Below are 22,354 nucleotides of genomic sequence, written 5' to 3' on the forward strand. Positions count from 1 at the left end.
AATGGATATTCAGATGCTTGAAATAATGAAAGGTAAGTATGTATCTAATGATGCTTTATTTACATACCTGCAAAAACTTATGCACTTCTCTCCCACCGGGAGGACAACATAATGCAATGTATTATGTTGTAACTTGTAACAGTATATGTACCGGTTTATACTATAAACCTTCACTCAATGAGTGATTGAGTATCTTTCTTTATACCTCTTGTCTCCCAAAGATGTCGTAATTACTCCTTCTAAATTTGAAAATGTGCATACTTTTCCACCGGAAAAGCACCCTTGTCCAACGGAAAAGAGTGAAAAAACGATCAGAGTAAAATCGTGAATTTGATAATGTGCATACTTTTCCACCGGAAAAGCACCCTTGTCCAACGGAAAAGAGTGAAAAAGCGATCAGTCGTGATCGTTAATAGACATTTTCCGATACTGCGGCAACGCCGTATTATTGAGAGGTTATGATAACCTTCTTATTCTTATCTTAGGTAATAATGATTTGTATATATTGTCACAATAATGTTGTTTTCCACCGGAAAACACGGCAAAGTATAACATACTATGCCAGTAATAGTATTTGTTTGGTAATCGTATGAAACAAAAACATTGTTTAGATGACAGTAACATGTCATAAGTAAATTTCTCCAATCTTCACAACAATTCTTCTTCTTATAGTAATTCAAACTTCCACTTATCATTTGTAGATATAATAATTCCTGATATGGGCTACTAATAATGTTGCCAGCGTCGGAGTTTTTCTTTTTTTTAGCTTTGTATTTCGCGACGTTCTAAGGCAGAACTGAAGACAACTACAATAGTTTACCACGGACTAAGTACAAATATAATTTGGCTAGGACGCCAGTCTTCCGTGACCACAGATAGTACAACCTGGCTTAAACGTCGGGAAAAAGGTACATTAATGAAATTTAATCGCGTTAGACCCGCTAATGACATTAGGCAATTATGATACAATTTAATCGTTCACGCTGATTAGTGCGTGTGTAATAACTGCCTGTATTCTTTCTGCCTACATACAGTACATGTATACGTATTATGGAGTAACCATGGTAACTCCAGGTTTAACCGGTTAATCCCGGGTAAGTCAATGGTGCAAGTGGCCCTAAAGTGTTAATGTTTCAACAATACTTTCTCTTGACCAGGACTACACCTTACATGACCCCATGTCAACTAGTATTTGGACTAGTCACATGACTTAAATTATTAAATTATAAAATATGAGTATCGGCTTCATCCCCGCTGCCGCTGTATAAAGGTGTAGCTTGCGCGTGCGCACGGCTTAGTCCTCAACAAGCCGCGTCGGCCGTGGCACCCGCGTAAAGCTCATACTATTTACAGTACAGTAGGTACCTAAAAACCTATTAAGGCAGTTCTCGTGTGACGAAAGTGGTGGTACTTCGATTACAATTATTAATTCTAGGTAAGTGATTGGATTATTAAGGAACTAAATAAACATATATAGGGGTCCCATTCAAGGTACTGTTCCTATTAATTAGACACCCGTACTGAATTAAAAAAAAATGCATTAGCATTTTTAATGTTATGTAAACGATGTTTTCTTGTAGTCGAATTATGGATATTTTTTGCTACATTAAACATATAAAATATGTAAAAAGAAAACTGCTTAAGCAACTTGTTTACATTATGGGTTTTGTCATGTAGACATTTATCGCAATTACAATTTGTTTTCAAATGCCATTAACAATATTCTCTAATTCTCTAAGCTTAAAGATATTTATTTAATGAGTTTGACGAAGAATAAATTAGAAATACCTACTGTTAATTTAATACTAAGATCAGATTAAAAAGTTTTTTAGCTAACCAAGTTATAGTGTCGCTATAAATTATAAGTTTCAGACTGTAAACGAGACGACTGAAACTTTGTGAACATGTTGGTTTACAACCCCTTGACGAGACTGTGATCTGAGGTAAATCACCTCGATAGGCTATTACATTTATAATCTCGATTGTTGGCGCACTAAGAGCTGTTGTTTCGTATATTTTTAGTAAAAAAACCTGTTTAATAAAGCAAAAAACATGTTTGCCCTTATCAATTCTTAATATATATGTAATAAAAGTTTCTCTGGAATTAATGTAACTTTTGTCAATATCTCTTTTCTCTCAATCATATTTATAATCATTCGACCAAGATAAATTCATTAATCAAAAGTACCTTTTTGCCGTCCATATTTTCAGTAATACCTTATATGTCTTCTTACGTCAAAAAATTATATCAAATATATTGCTCGTACTAATAAGGATTGTTTGATTCTTACAAAATCCTTTTTAAGATTGACAGTGGACCTATATGCAATATGACGAGCAGTCGTAGCCGACAGTGTTCCCATTTGAGCAGCCTCAGGCTCTCATGGTACTTATTATTATAGAGAGTTGTTTGACGTGGTGTAAGTCGCATTTTATTTCACCATAGTCACCATACCGCGGCCTGCATATAATACGATATGTACAGCCAGAAAATTAGTTTTGTTGTTAGTATTCTCTGGAGCTGACTGTACGTGGTTATTGCTTATAAGTGTTACCTATAACTTAAAAAAAAAGTAAGTCGGGTAGAGATTGCCTACTTCGCTATTTGTACCCGCTTTCTCGATTTGTGGAATAATACTTACCTAAATAAAGTTACTCAGCAAGGTTACGTGAATCGCCAAAGAGCGATCTGTTTCAAACAATTTTCGGTTAGTCTGTGAGAATAATAACGGCCATATTCGAACTTTAAGATACGTCAAATACTAGAGATCTTGGAGGATATAATCAAACGGAGACGCCATGTCTGTAATTTTCTGTACAAAACAGTCTGCCGATTTTTGCGGGGGAGGGGAACGTCAAATGTATGCGTAACGTAAAAATAGCCATGTCAGATAAACGTCAGTCCATACATTGTGTATGACCGTTGGCCGCCTATTTTCGACAGAGGGGAAAGCCTGTTAATGGCTACTCCGTTTAGTTGTATCCTCCAAGCTAGAGATTGAAACGATATGGATTGGATATGTCAGTGCCAAACAAGTGTCAAAAGTGACGCGTTTGTTTGAAGAAACGTCACTTTTGACACTTGTTTGACACTGACATATCCATTTCATATCGTTTCAATCTCTAGTATTTGACGTATCTTAAAGTTCGAATATGGCCGTAAATCAAGGTGGATGCGCTCGCCGCGACACGACGACGCGTCTACACCGGCGGAACGTATTAGGTAGGTACGTAGCGTTCATTCAAGTATTAGCGTGTCCGTGCGTAGATATTTGTATACAGTCTCGTGCCACACGAGACGCTACACCGCCCACATTTTTATCAGTTATCCAAGTTCAATGAAATTCACGATATATCAGTATTGCCTAGCCTCACTGACTTAATATTAGAAATAACACACAGAGCAGAACAAAAACGTCAACAAAATGTGGGTCAGGATAAAAAGTAAAGTAAGTATGGTCAGAATCACTGACTTAATACGTATTAGAATAGAGAATGCCTTAAGGTATTAAGTCCCCCATTTGTACAATTTTATATCGTGCAATAAAGTTTAAATAAATAAATAAAAATAACCTGAAGTATATGGTTACTATATGGTTACCTTTTTTTTACGTTGGGAAAATGCTTTTACGCAACTATATGGTTACCTGTTATTTATTATCTTTAACCTGTTATTGTTTTATAACACTTTAAACTCTCGCGTTTTGTACACATATTTAATTACACAAACGGGTCTACCGCGATATAATTTCATTGTTTTTACCTTTAATTCCGACGTTTCAGCTGAAACACCACCCTAAAAATAAAAACACCCTAAAAATTTCAATCGAGAGGACGGGTACAAATTATCGTCTACTTGGGGACCAGTGATTCAAATGTTGAAACCAGCGGATATATCTTCGGACCAGTGTACGGATACTGTGAGTGTTGCGTGTCGTGCCGTGGACAATAAACATTAAACTTTGACGGGTAGCTGCAATTTCTTTGTCTACCCCGAACATTTTTACTAACTAATTTCGGGTAGTTTAGTGGTGTTTTATTAATATCTCCGTTGACATTTGTTGGGACGTCAGTCTTTCCGTGACCATACAGCTGGTGCAACTCAGCTGAAACGTCGGAATTAAAGGTAAAAACAATGAAATTATATCGCGGTAGACCCGTTTGTGTAATTAAATATCTGTTATTGTTTTATTATTAATACAACCTTTGTTAAAGTAATTAATAAAAAATAAGAAATTTCCCATGCTAAAACCTTTAATAACCTTTTAATAACATCCTTATTTTTTATACGGTACACTTTTGCACCGTACTCCTTTGTAATAAGATGAAATATGTACCTAAACGTAAACATATCTTTGACGTAGTTTGCTTCATAAGCACGCGTTCTATGTACATAAGGTTCACTGTACCTGTACATAAGTAAATTAAGTAAAGGTACAGGACATGCTTCGAATATTTCGACATTAATTCTATTTTCAGTTATTCAAAATTCCACTTTAAAAAATCAAGGTGTGTTTGTGGCTTTAAAACTTTGATTACGGTAGCAATAATATTATTTCTAATATTATATAATTATAAGATATTGTTTAAAAATTATAATTGACGGTAGAACCTACCTATCGAATTGTATCTGTTAAGCCGTTAAGGCCTATCGCCTCTTTGCCTTCTACATAGTAATTACTCATATAATTCATATATCCGACTTCTGAAACAATAATGATCTAGCGGAAGAGAATGACTCTGTCTTATTTTAAAACCATAATAGCCTTGAAACCCTCGTATAATAAATATCTTGATAGTATAATGCTTAAAAACAAATTGAAGCAGGTATTACCATAGATAACTACTCACTTCTAAAAGTGGAAAGTTATCTATGATAATACCTACTTCAATTTTCAAGAAGCACCTAAGTACTTCAGTGATCCATATCAACCTAAAAGTGTAAATACTTATTGTGTTTGCACTTAAATAAATTTTATTAATCGATTTAAAATTTACCGTGACAAATTAAATATTAACTACAATCGGAACCTAATCGAATTAAAATGGCTACGAATTAATACTGGCAGTATCGCTTCCATTCCGGGGCACGCGATTATCACGGTTGTAATTCGCTTACAAAGGCTTGTCAAGCCGAGACAATGTCAATCGCGGTTATCTGTTACAAGTACTAATACAATGCCTTATTATTTTTCACTCGCACGTTTTTCCTCGACACGGTTACGGCTGGGTAGGAAACGCGTTGTGAAAGACGCCTGGGTTTGTACAACTCATTGTAAATAGCTTAATATTATCTGTCCTACCGTTATGTTACACTGTCGTCGTTAAGGAAAACCCAATGAAATCAACATGGTTGTCGATATATCTAGACAATTAGGTACAGTCACGAACATTGACACATTTTTACACGACTGCCCAAAAAAGGAGTGTATTGTTTTGTTTATCTTATAACATTGGCGTTATGGGCTGGTTGTCTCTGCTACCTACCTACTAAGTATACAGATATAGTATTTAGATCGAGGGGCTTTTGTAACTATTAAGCTAGATTTGCTTCTGACATGCTTCAGAGACATTTTGGAATTCTTCGAATTTGACAGATAAGATCTGGGAATATGCATGTAGATGATGTAGATAGCATCAAAAAAGGATTGCACTCGCGGGGTTGATGCAGTGTTTGCAGTGTTTCTGTAGGTATGATTAAACCTGTAGTGCTTTGAATCTCTATTTGTTTCAACAATTATATCATAATATAATTGACACAGGCTTAGCGTTTCTTAAACGATGCAGATTGAGTTATACCTCTTTCTCAAAGGTTTATATAATAACCAGTAAAACTTGTTTCTAGGTACCTAAAAGCCAATGTTGAAAACTGTTTTATTTAACGGGTATTAAAATTTTAAAATGTAGTATTATTACCGATTCTATAGTTCGTTTTTTTAGCATTCGAAAAAGACTAGGTACGCAATCTTGACATGTCTTAATTGAAAAGCGCTTTTTAAAAATCAGTTTTATTACTTATGTAAGTAAAAGAATGTACATAATCATATATGATTCATTACTGTTACATATTTGCAGTGACTTATTTTTCAAGTGTTTGTTAATGAATAGACACGTCAAGATTGTTTACCTTTTTCCTAATGCTAAAAAAAAGAACTATAATAGAAAACGAAAAGTGTTTCCAATAAAATATGTACCGTAAAATGGGGTGAGTAGGGGCAAAACTGACATTCAAACCTCGATAACATTTTATTTTATTTATTTTTACATATGCAAACTGGATCCGGACGTTTGTATTTTAGTTTTTATTTTATTTTGGGTAGTTCCATTTCAAAACTTTGACGATAAACAGGAAATCCCACCTCACCCCGTAGTCCCTCGTAATTGGGGTGAGATGGGATTTCATACAAAGGTGATTTTGGAAGATTGTTGGATCGTTTTTTTTTTATTATGAGTATTATTCCATTTTAAATTGGAATACATTATTTTTTAGCAGTAGCCTTAAAATCCCATCTCACCCTCCATTCTTCCCTCCTCTCCCCATTCATAACCCAACTCTCCCCGCGAACCCTACTCACCCAATTTTACGGTAGGTATAGAAATATTCTTCTTCTCGCATTTGTTACCTTTATATAACAGTTTCTCGATACAATAATTTCCCAACGGCATAGTTAAGTTTGTGCCTCTTTAATCCTTTCCAATAAAATATTGATTCTTCTAAATAGGTACCTACGTAAAATCTAAGAAAAATTCATGAGGTGTACGAGTCTGACAAGCACTTAGCTGTTTTATATCCACAAAAAGAAAAAGGCACAACTGGTAATTGATATAAAGGAGACAGTTAAGGTGAGTTATCAGAATGATAAGATGTAGACCGCATAGATACGGAGAAACTCGCAGTAATATGTATGTTAAATATTATATAGTGCGAGTTTCTCCGTATCTAATCGGTCTAAATTACTTCTTATCATTCTGAAAACTCACCTTAATGTGCACAATGCAATGCACTGCACATCACGTAATCAGTAATGTTGCAGAACTGCATTATTATAGCCGTACCAATTGCAAAAAAATAAAAATAGTATTTAGGAGGTGCTAATAATGCTGGTAAATTGCATTTGGCTTGCATCTGATCGGACTCAATCGATTCTTAAATTAAGTTTAATAATTGAATTTTTTGCTCTGTAGGTACTTAATTAACATGCTGAAAATGCAAATGGTCACGTAACGTTTCGGGTCAGTTGCTAGAATAACAGGACATTCAGTTGCTTGAGAAGAGAAAGTGTCTACAATAGTTTTATGTCGGCTAAGTATTGAAATTATAGCTGCTAATATTGCAGCGCTGTATTACAGTTTGTTGCATTGCCGCGGGAAATGGTTAATGCGGTTCTCAATACATCTAAGCTATAGTTATATAGCTATATAGCTATTGGAAAGTTCAAATCGTCACTCAAGTTATCATTGACATTGGCAGTGACATTCGCCGTTTTGCGCGGCAATGCCGCCTTTTGCCTTTTGCAATGTCGGGGGGCATACTTCCCTATCCCTACCTCTCTGTATAAAGAATATAAAAACTTCATTTGAGGAGGACTTTATTTTCGTGATATTTTTATTTGTGATTTACGACCGGCGGCTGAAATTAACTAGCTGTTATATTTCATACCACCCACATTTTATTCGTTTATTTGGGCCCGATTCGGTTTTTGAACTAGATAACTATTAGACATCACCAAGAAACGACAACGATATTTTTAAGATCTAGCCTTTCAAATTTCACATTTCCGCGATTCTGGAGATACTCTTGAATGATTTTGACAGTGTCTAAAACATCTCGTTATGTATTTTTAGATCTCAAAGCGATTTTAAAACGATTTTGAAAGTGACATTGGTTGCCCGAATTGAGCTGCAAAAGATATCTAGTTGAAATCTAAACTACCAGATATCTAGTACATATCGTATCGTTCTCTTCTCTAGAACGGATCTTGTTCTCCGAATACCGCGGTTTATCTAATAAATTGTTATAACTAGAGATGAAAATATTTACCTATAAAAACAAGAGGGAAAAGAGTTCAAGATCAATTGAATCTTAAAGATGGTTTTGTCTTCTAGCATCCTGGCGCTAAAGATGCTCAAAAATGTAATTGCTTTGTGATGGTAATTGTGAAACAAAGAAATAAATGTTTATGTGATGTTTTATATAATTAATGTAATTTTGGTGTATCTGACATTTTGATTAATTTGTTCTCTCTATTGGTTCTTAATTATAATATATTTCATTAATAAATCTAAGCTAATCTATACGAATTTATATTATGATCGTCAACTATTTATTATATACAAATGTCAATACAGATAAAAATCATCATCAAATATCAATAGCAAAATAACATTACATTATGTAAGAAATAAATAATAAACCTATTCATGGTAATATGCAGCTGCCTAGATACAAATAGTTGGTACCTATAATACCCACGTGTTACCTACTACGACTACTTGCATGAGCTGAGTTAGGTTTCGGAATTCTATCACCGTCAAATTCCGTTTAGCCCGGCCTATTAAATATGTATGTACAGTCAGCAGCAGAAGTTACTAAGCGGGCGAGGTGTTCAAAATGATCTTGACGCAGCTTTATTGTTAAGAGAATAAGAGCGTGTCAAGGTAATTTTGAACACCTCGCCCGCTTAGCAACTTCTGCTGCTGACTGTACTTGTTCATGTAAGCGTAATCTTACCTTATATTCAAGTAAAATCGCAAACCAACGAACTGAAGCTATTAAGTATTTTGTTAACACCCAGGGTAAGAATCTTACCCTATGGGGGTTCAAATACTTAATACCTTCAGATCATTGCTTTGTGATCTTACTTGAATACATAAGTAGGTACCTACTTGTACATGTTTAATTAAACTAGCAAAAAGCAGAGCTTTGTAAGGGCTCGCGGAGTTACCTAAACGTACCGGACCGCGACTTTGATCGAATCCAAGGCTTGTTTCATGTTCGATCGAGTGGGTACCTACGTAATAAGTCCGTTAAGAACGCAGCTATAAGTGAGAACAAGAAGGAAATATACTAACCGGACCTCGGTTGCTGTCCGGTACGCCTGTCTGTTACAGCTTTTACTTTGTCCATTAAAAATGTGTCCAGACGACAAAATCATCCACACATAATTATACAATTTCATAAGCGCTTATTACGTCCTACACGGTCGCCCAGTACTTACTTTTTGTAAAGAAGCCAACTGGCTTTCCTACATAATGTTGGGTCAGTCAGCCAATGTCCTTGAATTTATTTTTGCGTCCACACCCTCTCCACACCACACAATTGACCGAAAAACTATCCCGTCTGGACACCTACTGGCGGTAATCACGCTGCTCCGCACATAAACACACACACACAGTTCCACTAGGTACAGCCAGGGTTCAGCATCAGCTCTATCTTGGGTACTGCTCTTCTAAGTGTTCATTAAGACGTGTCAGATGACCAAAGCAGCGTGTGCTATGTTGCACAAAACCTGAGTTCCACTAGGTACAGCCAGGGTTCAGCATCAGCTCTATCTTGGGTACTAATCTCCTAAGTGCTCATCAAGACGAGTCGGATGACCAAAACAGCGTTAGGCACACGCATTATATATATCCTACACGATCGCCCAGTACTTTTTGTAAGGAAGCTAACTGGCTTTTTCCTACATAATGTTGGGTCAGCGAGCCAATGTCCTTGAATTTATTTTTGCATCCACACCACACAATTGACCGAAAAACTATCCCGTCTGGACACCTACTGGCGGTAATCACGCTGCTCCGCACATAAACACACAAACACAGTTCCACTAGGTACAGCCAGGGTTCAGCATCAGCTCTATCTTGGGTACGACGAGTCGGATGTCCAAAACAGTATGTGTCTATGTTGCACCAAACCCGAGCTCCACTAGGTACTGCCAGGGTTCAGCATCAGCTCTATCTTGGGTACTATATACTCTCCTAAGGGCTCATCAAGACGAGTGAGATGACCAAAACATCGTGTGCCTATATTGCAACAAACCTGAGTTCCACTAAATACTGCCAGGGTTCAGCTACAGCTCTATTTTGGGTATCTCCCAAGTGCTCAAAAAAACGAGTCGGAGGACCAAGACGAGTCGGATGTCCAAAACAGTATGTGTCTATGTTGCACCAAACCCGAGCTCCACTAGGTACTGCCAGGGTTCAGCATCAGCTCTATCTTGTGTACTATATACTCTTCTAAGGGCTCATCAAGACGAGTGAGATGACCAAAACATCGTGTGCCTATATTGCAACAAACCTGAGTTCCACTAAATACTGCCAGGGTTCAGCTACAGCTCTATTTTGGGTATCTCCCAAGTACTCAAAAAAACGAGTCGGAGGACCAAAACAGCGTTTGCCTATGTTCCACCAAACCTGGCTCTTCTAAGTGTTCATTATAAGACATGTCAGATGACCAAAACAGCGTGTGCCTATGTTGCACCAAACCTGAGTTCCACTAGGTACTGCTCTTCCAAGTGCTCACGTGTCGATTGACTAAAACAGCGTGTGCCTGTGTTGCACCAAACCTGAGTTCCACTAGGTACAGCCAAGGTTCAGCATCAGCTCTATCTTGGGTACTACTTTCCTAAGAGTACACATCAAAACGAGTTGCATGACCAAAACAGCGTGTGCCTATGTTGTATAAAACCCGAGCTCCACTAGGTACAGCCAAGGTTCAGCATCAGCTATCTTGGGTACTGGTATACCCAGTGATCACGCATGACGAGTCGGATATCCAAAACAGCGTGTGTCTATATATGTTGCACCAAACCCGAGCTCCACTAGGTACTGTCAGGTTTCAGCATCAGCTCTATCTTGGGTACCTACTACTCTCCTAAGTGCTCATCAAGATGAGTCGGATGACTAAAACATAATGTGCCTTTGTTGCACCAAACCTGAGTTCCACTAGGAACTGCCAGGATTCTGGGTCATTTTGTTGAACTGCACGCCGACGTTGCAATTGGCGTGCAGTCGGCGTGCAGTTTCCATACAAGTTGCAGTCGTGTATCGGCCCTAAGTCACTGAACTATGTTCAGTGACTTAGGGCTGATACATGACTTAACGACTAACTTTGTATTAATATGCTTATCTTTATTTATAATTTTAGCAGTTCCAAGCAATATTAACACTAAAGGCGCCATTCATTAATTACGTAAGACAATTTTTGCCAGGTTTTGACCCCGTCCCTCCCCTATGTAAGAAATAATAAGAATAGGCTGACCCCCTCCCCCTCCGACCCCCTATATTAATCTAAATGAAAAAATGAGTTCACGTTTGGTTTGTTTTAGTGTTTATTTTTCAAAAATATATTTTTATGAATGTTTATTTGTACCTGTACAAAGGTACTTGAGCTCATTTACCCTAACTCTGCACCGTGTTTGATAGCATAGAGTGTGGAAGTATTATTATTATTTTAAACGTTATAACTTCATAGAAATTTAAAAAATCGCATCTTTGTGATCTTACGAAAGAACTATAAAACCCCCTCCCGCCCTTGTAAGAAAAAATAAGACATTGTTCGATCCCCCTCCACCCCAAAATCGTCTTACGTAATAAATGAATGGCGCCAAAACTGTTTCTCGAACTGAAAATACCTGATTTAAGTTGCTAGCACAACATGACTGATCAGTTCATTAGCGTCACAAAACATACGAGTAAATTGACCTCCGCAGTGAATATACAGCAAGATTGATTGTTCTAGTAGGTATTCACAGAAAATTGCTAAATTGGGAATCAAACCAAACGAAGCGATTTTAACCCACTTTTGTATTTCATCGATGTTAATGGCGTAAGCGCCATCGACATTATTGAAATTGAAAACACCACATAGGTATCGTTGTCTGAGTACCCACAACACAAGCCTTCTTGAGCTTACTGTGGGGCTTAGTCGATTTGTATAAGAATGTTTAATATTTATTTATTTATTTACTACTGACGCCATCTGTTAGAGAAATAAATAATTAACATTAGCGCCAATGTTAATTCATTATTTTGCCAACAGATGGCGCTAGTTTTAATACAAAGTGTTATTACTTTAATTTATTTTTTTACGCTCATAAAATGATATTTTTATGTTTGATAACACATCTAGACATCAATTTAAATTACTATGTTAAATCTCAAACCTAACAGTGCAGTAGTTTTTCCGTAAAGTGTACCACAAGAATGCATAGTTTGTCGAATAGTGATAGGGCTCGCTTCGCTCGCCCTAATAACAATGCTTGTACAGTCAGCAAAGCTATTTAGCTTAGTACCCTTGCATACAAATATGTATGTAACTACTTTGTAAAATACCAAAGTCGAACTCTGCGCCAAAACTATCTGTTCTGTGTTTTCAACTGATTTTTTAATCGAACTCTATTTAATATATGGGTCATGCGTGAATTAGCTGATTATTTATTTAATTTTTATTGCTGCATCGGATAAATGATTTTGATTCAGGCATAGTATCTATTTAGAGTTGAAAAGTGTAGCTGCGACGCATCCAACCACGCTTTCTTGAAACGGGTCCTTGACATGCATAAAATTATATTTTTACGAACAAAACTGAGAGATGCATGGATAATTCTTTTCAAATAAATTTCCTTGCTTTTAAATAAATTATTTAGCTTATAAATAGAACTAAAAAAACTGGCCCATCGGTAGAAAACCTATTTGGCTTTGTAAAGACCATTCTAATAAGAGCATGAGGGCGTAATATCTTTAAATAAACTTCCAAAACCGTTTCACATTTATAAAATTTGGAGAGATCCGCTTATATAATTTTTCGTTACCCTCGCGGTATTGTGTCGAATATCTTGAACTTTACGCGTCATTAAATTTCTTTCGTTCCAAATAAGGTATTCTTTTTCGAGACGAAGCTCCAAATATATAGGTAATTTACTAGTAACGGGATCTCTTTTTGTCGACTAACATTCGCAATAAATAGAGACAAATGGGTAGTGTGGAGTAAAACCAGATTTAACATGTCGCAGGCGTTTCAGGGTTGATTAGGTCGAGTACGTGTCCATCCTCTTCCAAGGGCCCATTGTAGGTTTGATTAGTCAGCTTTTGTAAGACATTTTTAAAATTTAATAAATGTGTGTTAGAAAATTGTTGTAATTTTTTTAGTTCTTGTATTGAACTATACTTACATATATTTAACCCATAGGTAATGTGCATTGGTTTCTTTTCCTATATCACCAAAACTTATATGTACATAGGTACGTCTAAACATCTACCTACATGGTCAATATACATTTTGGTATGTCTAATCATTATATCATCCAAGCTTTCAGTGTAAGTACCTAATTATGTGAATTTAATTTAAAAATCATAATAAGCTGCGCAAAGCTTCTTATGCGAGCCCAAAGAGCCCTAAATAAATACCTACATCTATAATAAGTAGGTATCACCCCAAACACAGTAATATCTTCTTGTATAAGTACACAGTAAAGACCAAACATACAATATATTATTTTAACACATTTGCGGAATACAAAATAGTGTGTGGTCGTTTCTTGAAATTGTTCGGTCTTTCAAAATATAGGTATTTTACAGTACATATGATGCTTCTTTACAGCACTAGTGCTATAATTAGCACATTACGGTGTGACTATGTCGCAAAGGGCCATAAATGTAATGTAAAACGTTGAACGATACATGTGCGAATAGGTAATTCGCAACTCGTGTCGATATATCGCTACTCGTTGAGAATTTCCTATTTTTCGCACTGGTATCGTAATGTATTATAACAAGTTAGAGCCGGTGTACTTTATAGCTTGTTATACTTATAGGTATTAAAGAGAACTCTGCGACATGCCCACATTAATCTACAATTCTACAAAATGGAATGGAAACATAATATGAATCCGTATAGCTATACGGATTCAGCAGAAAATAAGTAATTAGGTAGGTAAGCTGAGTAACTTCTAAATAGAGTAGGTTAATAAGCAACATGATTTGATAAATTATAGATATATTCATCTTTACACGATACTAAATAAATAAGACCGGATGTCTGAAATAAAGCGACGGAAATATTTGGGGTGAGGTAAACACATTTAATTCAATAACCCGAATGCCGAGAGAAGCTAATGAAAACCTGAAAGGTACGATTATGATTTATTGACATCTTTAAAGGAACCTCCGTCAATCAGACAAGCGTATTGGATTTTACGACGATAATAAAACTCGTCACAACTGCTCGAATTATTGAAAAGACCACTGAGCGTATAAAACCGTAGGTATATTTGCCAATAATGATTATATTCGAGTTTTGATACACTGAACAAGATGTTTGTTATGTGAGAAATGAAATGAGGCGAGTAAAGATTGTTAGGTACCTATTTGTTTAAAAGGTATTAGATACATATTTATTTACGATTATTTATTATCAATCCCTACAAACTCGCAAAATCAAATTACAAAGTTCTACAAGAACAACTCCGAACTCGTCTTAATGCAATGATAAGGGAAACAACTTGATCTTTGTCGTATTTTCCAACATTAAAGTTGGTTTGTACTGTCATCATTTGATTCGCATCAAAAGCCGCATTATGATTGGAGCTATTGTTAAGCCAATTTTAAGATAACAATTTTCTTAAGCAACAGATTTGAGATATAGCAGCTGTGGTTAACTTATTCATGTTACCTTGACAGTAGTCGCCCGTATTTTAACGTAGGTATCTATTGCGTAAAAAGAGAGTAAACGAGTTCGTTTACTCACTGTGCCTTTCTTCACGCACCGATCGCCTTGAACGCATGATCACGTGCACTGGAACTCGGTTCAATTTATTTTAGCAACAGCTCGTGACATGACGATCGTATGGAGACTTTTTATACAATTAAGAGAAAAGGGGTTGATCGCTTCTCCATACAAGCGTAGTCCTTATTTTCCTCTCTGGACATTAACATTACTCGTTTAAAAAGTAGTTTAAAACAATTTGATGTAGGTATATGAATCATAGCATATTTAGCTATGCCCCTTCGTTAGACTTTTTTCGATTTATTGATTATTACTAGCAAAAAGCAGAGCTTTGTAAGGGCTCGCGGAGTTACCTAAACGTACCGGACCGCGACTTTGATCGAATCCAAGGCTTGTTTCATGTTCGATCGAGTGGGTACCTACGTAATAAGTCCGTTAAGAACGCAGCTATAAGTGAGAACAAGAAGGAAATATACTAACCGGACCTCGGTTGCTGTCCGGTACGCCTGTCTGTTACAGCTTTTACTTTGTCCATTAAAAATGTGTCCAGACGACAAAATCATCCACACATAATTATACAATTTCATAAGCGCTTATTACGTCCTACACGGTCGCCCAGTACTTACTTTTTGTAAAGAAGCCAACTGGCTTTCCTACATAATGTTGGGTCAGTCAGCCAATGTCCTTGAATTTATTTTTGCGTCCACACCCTCTCCACACCACACAATTGACCGAAAAACTATCCCGTCTGGACACCTACTGGCGGTAATCACGCTGCTCCGCACATAAACACACACACACAGTTCCACTAGGTACAGCCAGGGTTCAGCATCAGCTCTATCTTGGGTACTGCTCTTCTAAGTGTTCATTAAGACGTGTCAGATGACCAAAGCAGCGTGTGCTATGTTGCACAAAACCTGAGTTCCACTAGGTACAGCCAGGGTTCAGCATCAGCTCTATCTTGGGTACTAATCTCCTAAGTGCTCATCAAGACGAGTCGGATGACCAAAACAGCGTTAGGCACACGCATTATATATATCCTACACGATCGCCCAGTACTTTTTGTAAGGAAGCTAACTGGCTTTTTCCTACATAATGTTGGGTCAGCGAGCCAATGTCCTTGAATTTATTTTTGCATCCACACCACACAATTGACCGAAAAACTATCCCGTCTGGACACCTACTGGCGGTAATCACGCTGCTCCGCACATAAACACACAAACACAGTTCCACTAGGTACAGCCAGGGTTCAGCATCAGCTCTATCTTGGGTACGACGAGTCGGATGTCCAAAACAGTATGTGTCTATGTTGCACCAAACCCGAGCTCCACTAGGTACTGCCAGGGTTCAGCATCAGCTCTATCTTGGGTACTATATACTCTCCTAAGGGCTCATCAAGACGAGTGAGATGACCAAAACATCGTGTGCCTATATTGCAACAAACCTGAGTTCCACTAAATACTGCCAGGGTTCAGCTACAGCTCTATTTTGGGTATCTCCCAAGTGCTCAAAAAAACGAGTCGGAGGACCAAGACGAGTCGGATGTCCAAAACAGTATGTGTCTATGTTGCACCAAACCCGAGCTCCACTAGGTACTGCCAGGGTTCAGCATCAGCTCTATCTTGTGTACTATATACTCTTCTAAGGGCTCATCAAGACGAGTGAGATGACCAAAACATCGTGTGCCTATATTGCAACAAACCTGAGTTCCACTAAATACTGCCAGGGTTCAGCTACAGCTCTATTTTGGGTATCTCCCAAGTACTCAAAAAAACGAGTCGGAGGACCAAAACAGCGTTTGCCTATGTTCCACCAAACCTGGCTCTTCTAAGTGTTCATTATAAGACATGTCAGATGACCAAAACAGCGTGTGCCTATGTTGCACCAAACCTGAGTTCCACTAGGTACTGCTCTTCCAAGTGCTCACGTGTCGATTGACTAAAACAGCGTGTGCCTGTGTTGCACCAAACCTGAGTTCCACTAGGTACAGCCAAGGTTCAGCATCAGCTCTATCTTGGGTACTACTTTCCTAAGAGTACACATCAAAACGAGTTGCATGACCAAAACAGCGTGTGCCTATGTTGTATAAAACCCGAGCTCCACTAGGTACAGCCAAGGTTCAGCATCAGCTATCTTGGGTACTGGTATACCCAGTGATCACGCATGACGAGTCGGATATCCAAAACAGCGTGTGTCTATATATGTTGCACCAAACCCGAGCTCCACTAGGTACTGTCAGGTTTCAGCATCAGCTCTATCTTGGGTACCTACTACTCTCCTAAGTGCTCATCAAGATGAGTCGGATGACTAAAACATAATGTGCCTTTGTTGCACCAAACCTGAGTTCCACTAGGAACTGCCAGGATTCTGGGTCATTTTGTTGAACTGCACGCCGACGTTGCAATTGGCGTGCAGTCGGCGTGCAGTTTCCATACAAGTTGCAGTCGTGTATCGGCCCTAAGTCACTGAACTATGTTCAGTGACTTAGGGCTGATACATGACTTAACGACTAACTTTGTATTAATATGCTTATCTTTATTTATAATTTTAGCAGTTCCAAGCAATATTAACACTAAAGGCGCCATTCATTAATTACGTAAGACAATTTTTGCCAGGTTTTGACCCCGTCCCTCCCCTATGTAAGAAATAATAAGAATAGGCTGACCCCCTCCCCCTCCGACCCCCTATATTAATCTAAATGAAAAAATGAGTTCACGTTTGGTTTGTTTTAGTGTTTATTTTTCAAAAATATATTTTTATGAATGTTTATTTGTACCTGTACAAAGGTACTTGAGCTCATTTACCCTAACTCTGCACCGTGTTTGATAGCATAGAGTGTGGAAGTATTATTATTATTTTAAACGTTATAACTTCATAGAAATTTAAAAAATCGCATCTTTGTGATCTTACGAAAGAACTATAAAACCCCCTCCCGCCCTTGTAAGAAAAAATAAGACATTGTTCGATCCCCCTCCACCCCAAAATCGTCTTACGTAATAAATGAATGGCGCCAAAACTGTTTCTCGAACTGAAAATACCTGATTTAAGTTGCTAGCACAACATGACTGATCAGTTCATTAGCGTCACAAAACATACGAGTAAATTGACCTCCGCAGTGAATATACAGCAAGATTGATTGTTCTAGTAGGTATTCACAGAAAATTGCTAAATTGGGAATCAAACCAAACGAAGCGATTTTAACCCACTTTTGTATTTCATCGATGTTAATGGCGTAAGCGCCATCGACATTATTGAAATTGAAAACACCACATAGGTATCGTTGTCTGAGTACCCACAACACAAGCCTTCTTGAGCTTACTGTGGGGCTTAGTCGATTTGTATAAGAATGTTTAATATTTATTTATTTATTTACTACTGACGCCATCTGTTAGAGAAATAAATAATTAACATTAGCGCCAATGTTAATTCATTATTTTGCCAACAGATGGCGCTAGTTTTAATACAAAGTGTTATTACTTTAATTTATTTTTTTACGCTCATAAAATGATATTTTTATGTTTGATAACACATCTAGACATCAATTTAAATTACTATGTTAAATCTCAAACCTAACAGTGCAGTAGTTTTTCCGTAAAGTGTACCACAAGAATGCATAGTTTGTCGAATAGTGATAGGGCTCGCTTCGCTCGCCCTAATAAGAATTAAGCGTGAGAAATAAATTCCATATAAATTTTTGAATGCTCCTTATTCATATATGTAATAATTAAAAATCCGAAAATAATCAAACAAAAGGTGCATAGCTATGGTTGATATTACATACCTACATCAAATTATGTCTAAATATTTTCAATTATATATTATATTTTGTTAATATCTAGAGAGGAAAATCGGGCCTATGTTTGTATTAAAAGGCGATTTCGGGGCGGTTGTCCACTTTCGTCTTAACGTACCTAAATAGTATTTTATAGACTATATATATAAGTGGCTACATGGAAAATGGCACAATTTCACAAGACAGACAACGTCATTTATAAAAAAAAAATGTTGAATTGTAACCTTGTGCCCTCGTTCGAGTAGTTTTTTTTTGTATCTCTCATGTACCGTGCTCTCTATCTGCCGAACCCTACCACATCAATCTTACTCCGCCTATTCATTTGTCGTGGATATTGCGTGTTTATTACATTATAACGAGATGCGATGATACGTAATGTAGTTTCCGTTCAATGTTAGCGGTTACTTTACTTTGCGTGTGAATTTTTCTAGGGAAATGAGCTTCGTTAGATGTAAGAAATTATGTAACAGTGAGTAAACATGTGTAATCAAATTAATATTGATAGGTACATATATGTATGTTGTAATTTTTTACGCCGCCTATCGTAACGTAGTTACTATTATATTTATTAAATGAGTTTATCGCTTTAGTAATATGTAACAGCCCATAACTTTATCATTAAGGTAAAATGAGGCCATGATCGAATCACTCAATCTATCTGTTTTTTAGGATTCCGTACCTCAAAATGAAAAACGGAACCCTAATAGGATCACTCGTTTGTCTGTCGGTACGTCCGTCTGTCACAGCCTATTTTCTCCGAAACAAATGGACCAATTAAGTTTAAATTTGGCACATATATGTAAGTTTGTGACCCAAAGATAGACGTGTAACGTAAATAAATGAATATTAAATATGGAGGCCATTTTTGGGGGGTAAATGAGAACATGAAAAAATAAAGTTTTTCAAACTATATCGTGTTTCATATCAAATGAAAGAGCTCATTGTAAGAATCTCAAATATATTTTGTTTATAATTTTATGATTAATAATTTAGCAGTTATTTAAGAAAATAGGCAAAATATAACCATTCCCCCCTTATCTCCGAAACTACTGGGTCTAAAATTTTGTAAAAAATACACAAAATAGTTCTTTACCTATAGATGACAGGAAAACCTATTAGAAATGTGCAGTCAAGCGTGAGTCGGACTTAATGTACGGAACCCTTGGAACGCGAGTCCGACTCGCACTTGGCCGGTTTTTACAATAAAATACTGTTTATTTTCATCTTTCATCATAATGCCGAATTTCGAAATAATTATCATATACATAATATCGGTTTAAAATACAAATAAACATGTTACGTTCGTATAAGATATCATTTGAGTCTTCATCTTTATCATCTAATTTATATTAACACTGATATTAACTGATATGATTTAAATATCGTAAAACGAATACGTTACGTTATTTATCGTGTATCGTGTATCGTTACGTTACGAATTAGCCTGATAGACGACATTGTTGATGTCAAGTCACTAAATGTTCAAAAACAACGTCAAATGCGTACTGTGAAGCTGCAGGAGATTTGTACTAATTTGATCCAATGGAGGTGAATAAATACGTCAATTAGTTGACCCAATTTGATTAAAGATTAAACCCGCGTTCCAACTTCGATAAGGGTAATCTACCGGCTTGTTTACAACATCACAAAGTTTCGCCAAGATAAGTAGATACCTGTTTATAATGATATCATTATGCCATCATAAATATCCTCGCGGTCAATCTTCTGAATCTTTTTAGATATTTTGCTGTTATAACAAATCAACCAATGGTTTATTTTTTGTAGCTTAACGCAAAATTAAACATTTTAAACAGCTTATCTTAAATATGACGATAACGTTTATTAAATTGACAGTAAAATAAACCAGCGTAGGTACCTTAATAACTGAACTGAGTTTGAAAACTCAGATAAAGAAATACATACAGAATTTACACACGAATGGCAAAAAAATCTTACCAAATTCGAAATAAAAACGAGCAATCAAAAATAAATGCATGAAATTTTTTAAGGAATAAGACAAGTCGCAGGACTCTGTTAACACAGCTCCTTGAAGTCCCGTTTTTTCTTTGATGAATGTTGTATTTATTCCCTAGTCGTTTAATTAAAAAAAGCCCAAAGGAAAGCTTAGGAGGGAATTTGTAATGCATAAATAAATAGGTAACTGAATAGACGGCGAGCTAGTGATTTTGCTTTATCGGCCATCTTCCAACTGTTCATCAGTGGGGGTGAGAGTAGCAAACCAGCAAAGTACTAGTAGGAATACATATATACATAAACTTACCTAGATAGTAAATAGAAAGATGCATACATAAGCATAGCTAAAATGATAGCATTACCATATAGTTGGGTAAAGACGATAAATAATGAGCTCAGAAACCGGAGCTATTAACAAAATTATTTAAATTATTTGTTACTCTAGTAACAAAGACGAGAAGAGGGGGTTTGTTGCCTAAATATTTTATTCATTTTTCCGAGTCATGCTCTTAGTTTAAATGTAGCGGCTAACGAGTGCCGGGTGCTGTAATCTGAGCTGATATTTGCATTGCTCACCGAGCGTACCTCAGAATTTATATAAGAAAGATTTGATTTGTGAACGGACTCCTAGCCTAGTCGGTACGGTAGTAATCCTGCCTACAAAGCAGGGGGTTCCGGGTTCGAATCCCGGTAAGGGTAAAATTTCTTAGTTATGGATGTTATATATGTATCAAAGTATGTACCTATTTATCTATATAAGTGCCTATGTATATCGTCGCGTAGTACCCAAAGTACAAGCCTTGCTCAGTTTGTTACATAGTATTGTCCCCAAATATTTATTTATTTACGATACATTTCTATAATAAGCCTCGAGGTCTCATTCACAGTGGTTCTTCTGAGATAACTTGTTCGGTAAGAGAATTGTATTACAAACCTTTGAGGCTTTCTAATCGATCTCAAAAGCAAAGCTCTCTGTGACGCCGCATACTGATTATCCGTGTACACAGTGACACACAGGCTCCTAAATGACAGTGGATCTGAAATATAATTTACGTTTTTTAACAACACAATTTAAGTATATAAATTTAATTTAAAAAAACGCAAATTATTTAAGTAGCTGGCCAATATTAAGAGACAATAAGTAGGTGAGTCAGGGGGTGGCGTTACAAAAATATACAAATAAATACACTTCGCTTTCGCTCGGTCAATTAACTTGTTGACACTAAATGCTAGAGCATGATTAATTGATAGTGACGTTTACATGTAAATACCAATTCAAAATCCTGATATTCAAAAACATAAGCTTATTTTTATGATAACAGGTTATTAGATCGAAAACGAAATATAGCTGGTCAACCAAATCTTGTCAGTAAAAAAAGGCGCAAAATTCAAATTTTCTATGGGACGATATCCCTTCGCGCCTACATTTTTCAAATTTGCCGCCTTTTTCTACTGTCAAGATCTGGTTGACCAAGTATAGGTATATAGGTAACATGAATGTGAAAAAACATGTTTCTTGTGTATCTTACACATATGTATATGTGTCACTTTTTAGGGTTCCGTACCTGGCCGGTTTTTTATGATGGGAAAAATGTTTACTAGAACAAAAATATATCACGAGTAGGTATCGCACCGTGTTGTGGTTTTATATGTCATCCTTGTCAACAAGTACCTATATTCTTAGAGTTAGGAAAATATTTATTTAAAGTCATTGTCAACTCCACCTAGATATATTTCTAGCAATGAGTATCTTGAAAATATTAATTGGGTTTTAGTATCTACAATACATTACATAATGTGCTCCCGAGCATTAAGTTGTAAGACCTTATGTAGGACTGAAAATAATATTAGTATCAAGTTTTTAC

The 22,354-nt window shown here is 36.5% G+C and overlaps 1 protein-coding gene across 2 annotated transcripts in view; it reads left to right on the forward strand.

The window, feature by feature from the left end:
* The first annotated feature begins 1,292 nt into the window (after positions 1-1,292).
* Positions 1,293-22,354, forward strand: part of LOC134658104 (peroxidase-like) — a 117,467-nt gene continuing 96,405 nt past the window's right edge. For both annotated transcript variants that reach the window (XM_063513714.1, XM_063513721.1), the window contains exon 1: positions 1,293-1,435. The gene's annotated coding sequence lies outside the window, so the exon portion shown is untranslated. The remainder of the gene's footprint in view (positions 1,436-22,354) is intronic.

This window comes from Cydia amplana, chromosome 2 (genome assembly GCF_948474715.1).
Source record: "Cydia amplana chromosome 2, ilCydAmpl1.1, whole genome shotgun sequence".
In the NCBI taxonomy this organism is placed as follows: Eukaryota; Metazoa; Arthropoda; class Insecta; order Lepidoptera; family Tortricidae; genus Cydia; species Cydia amplana.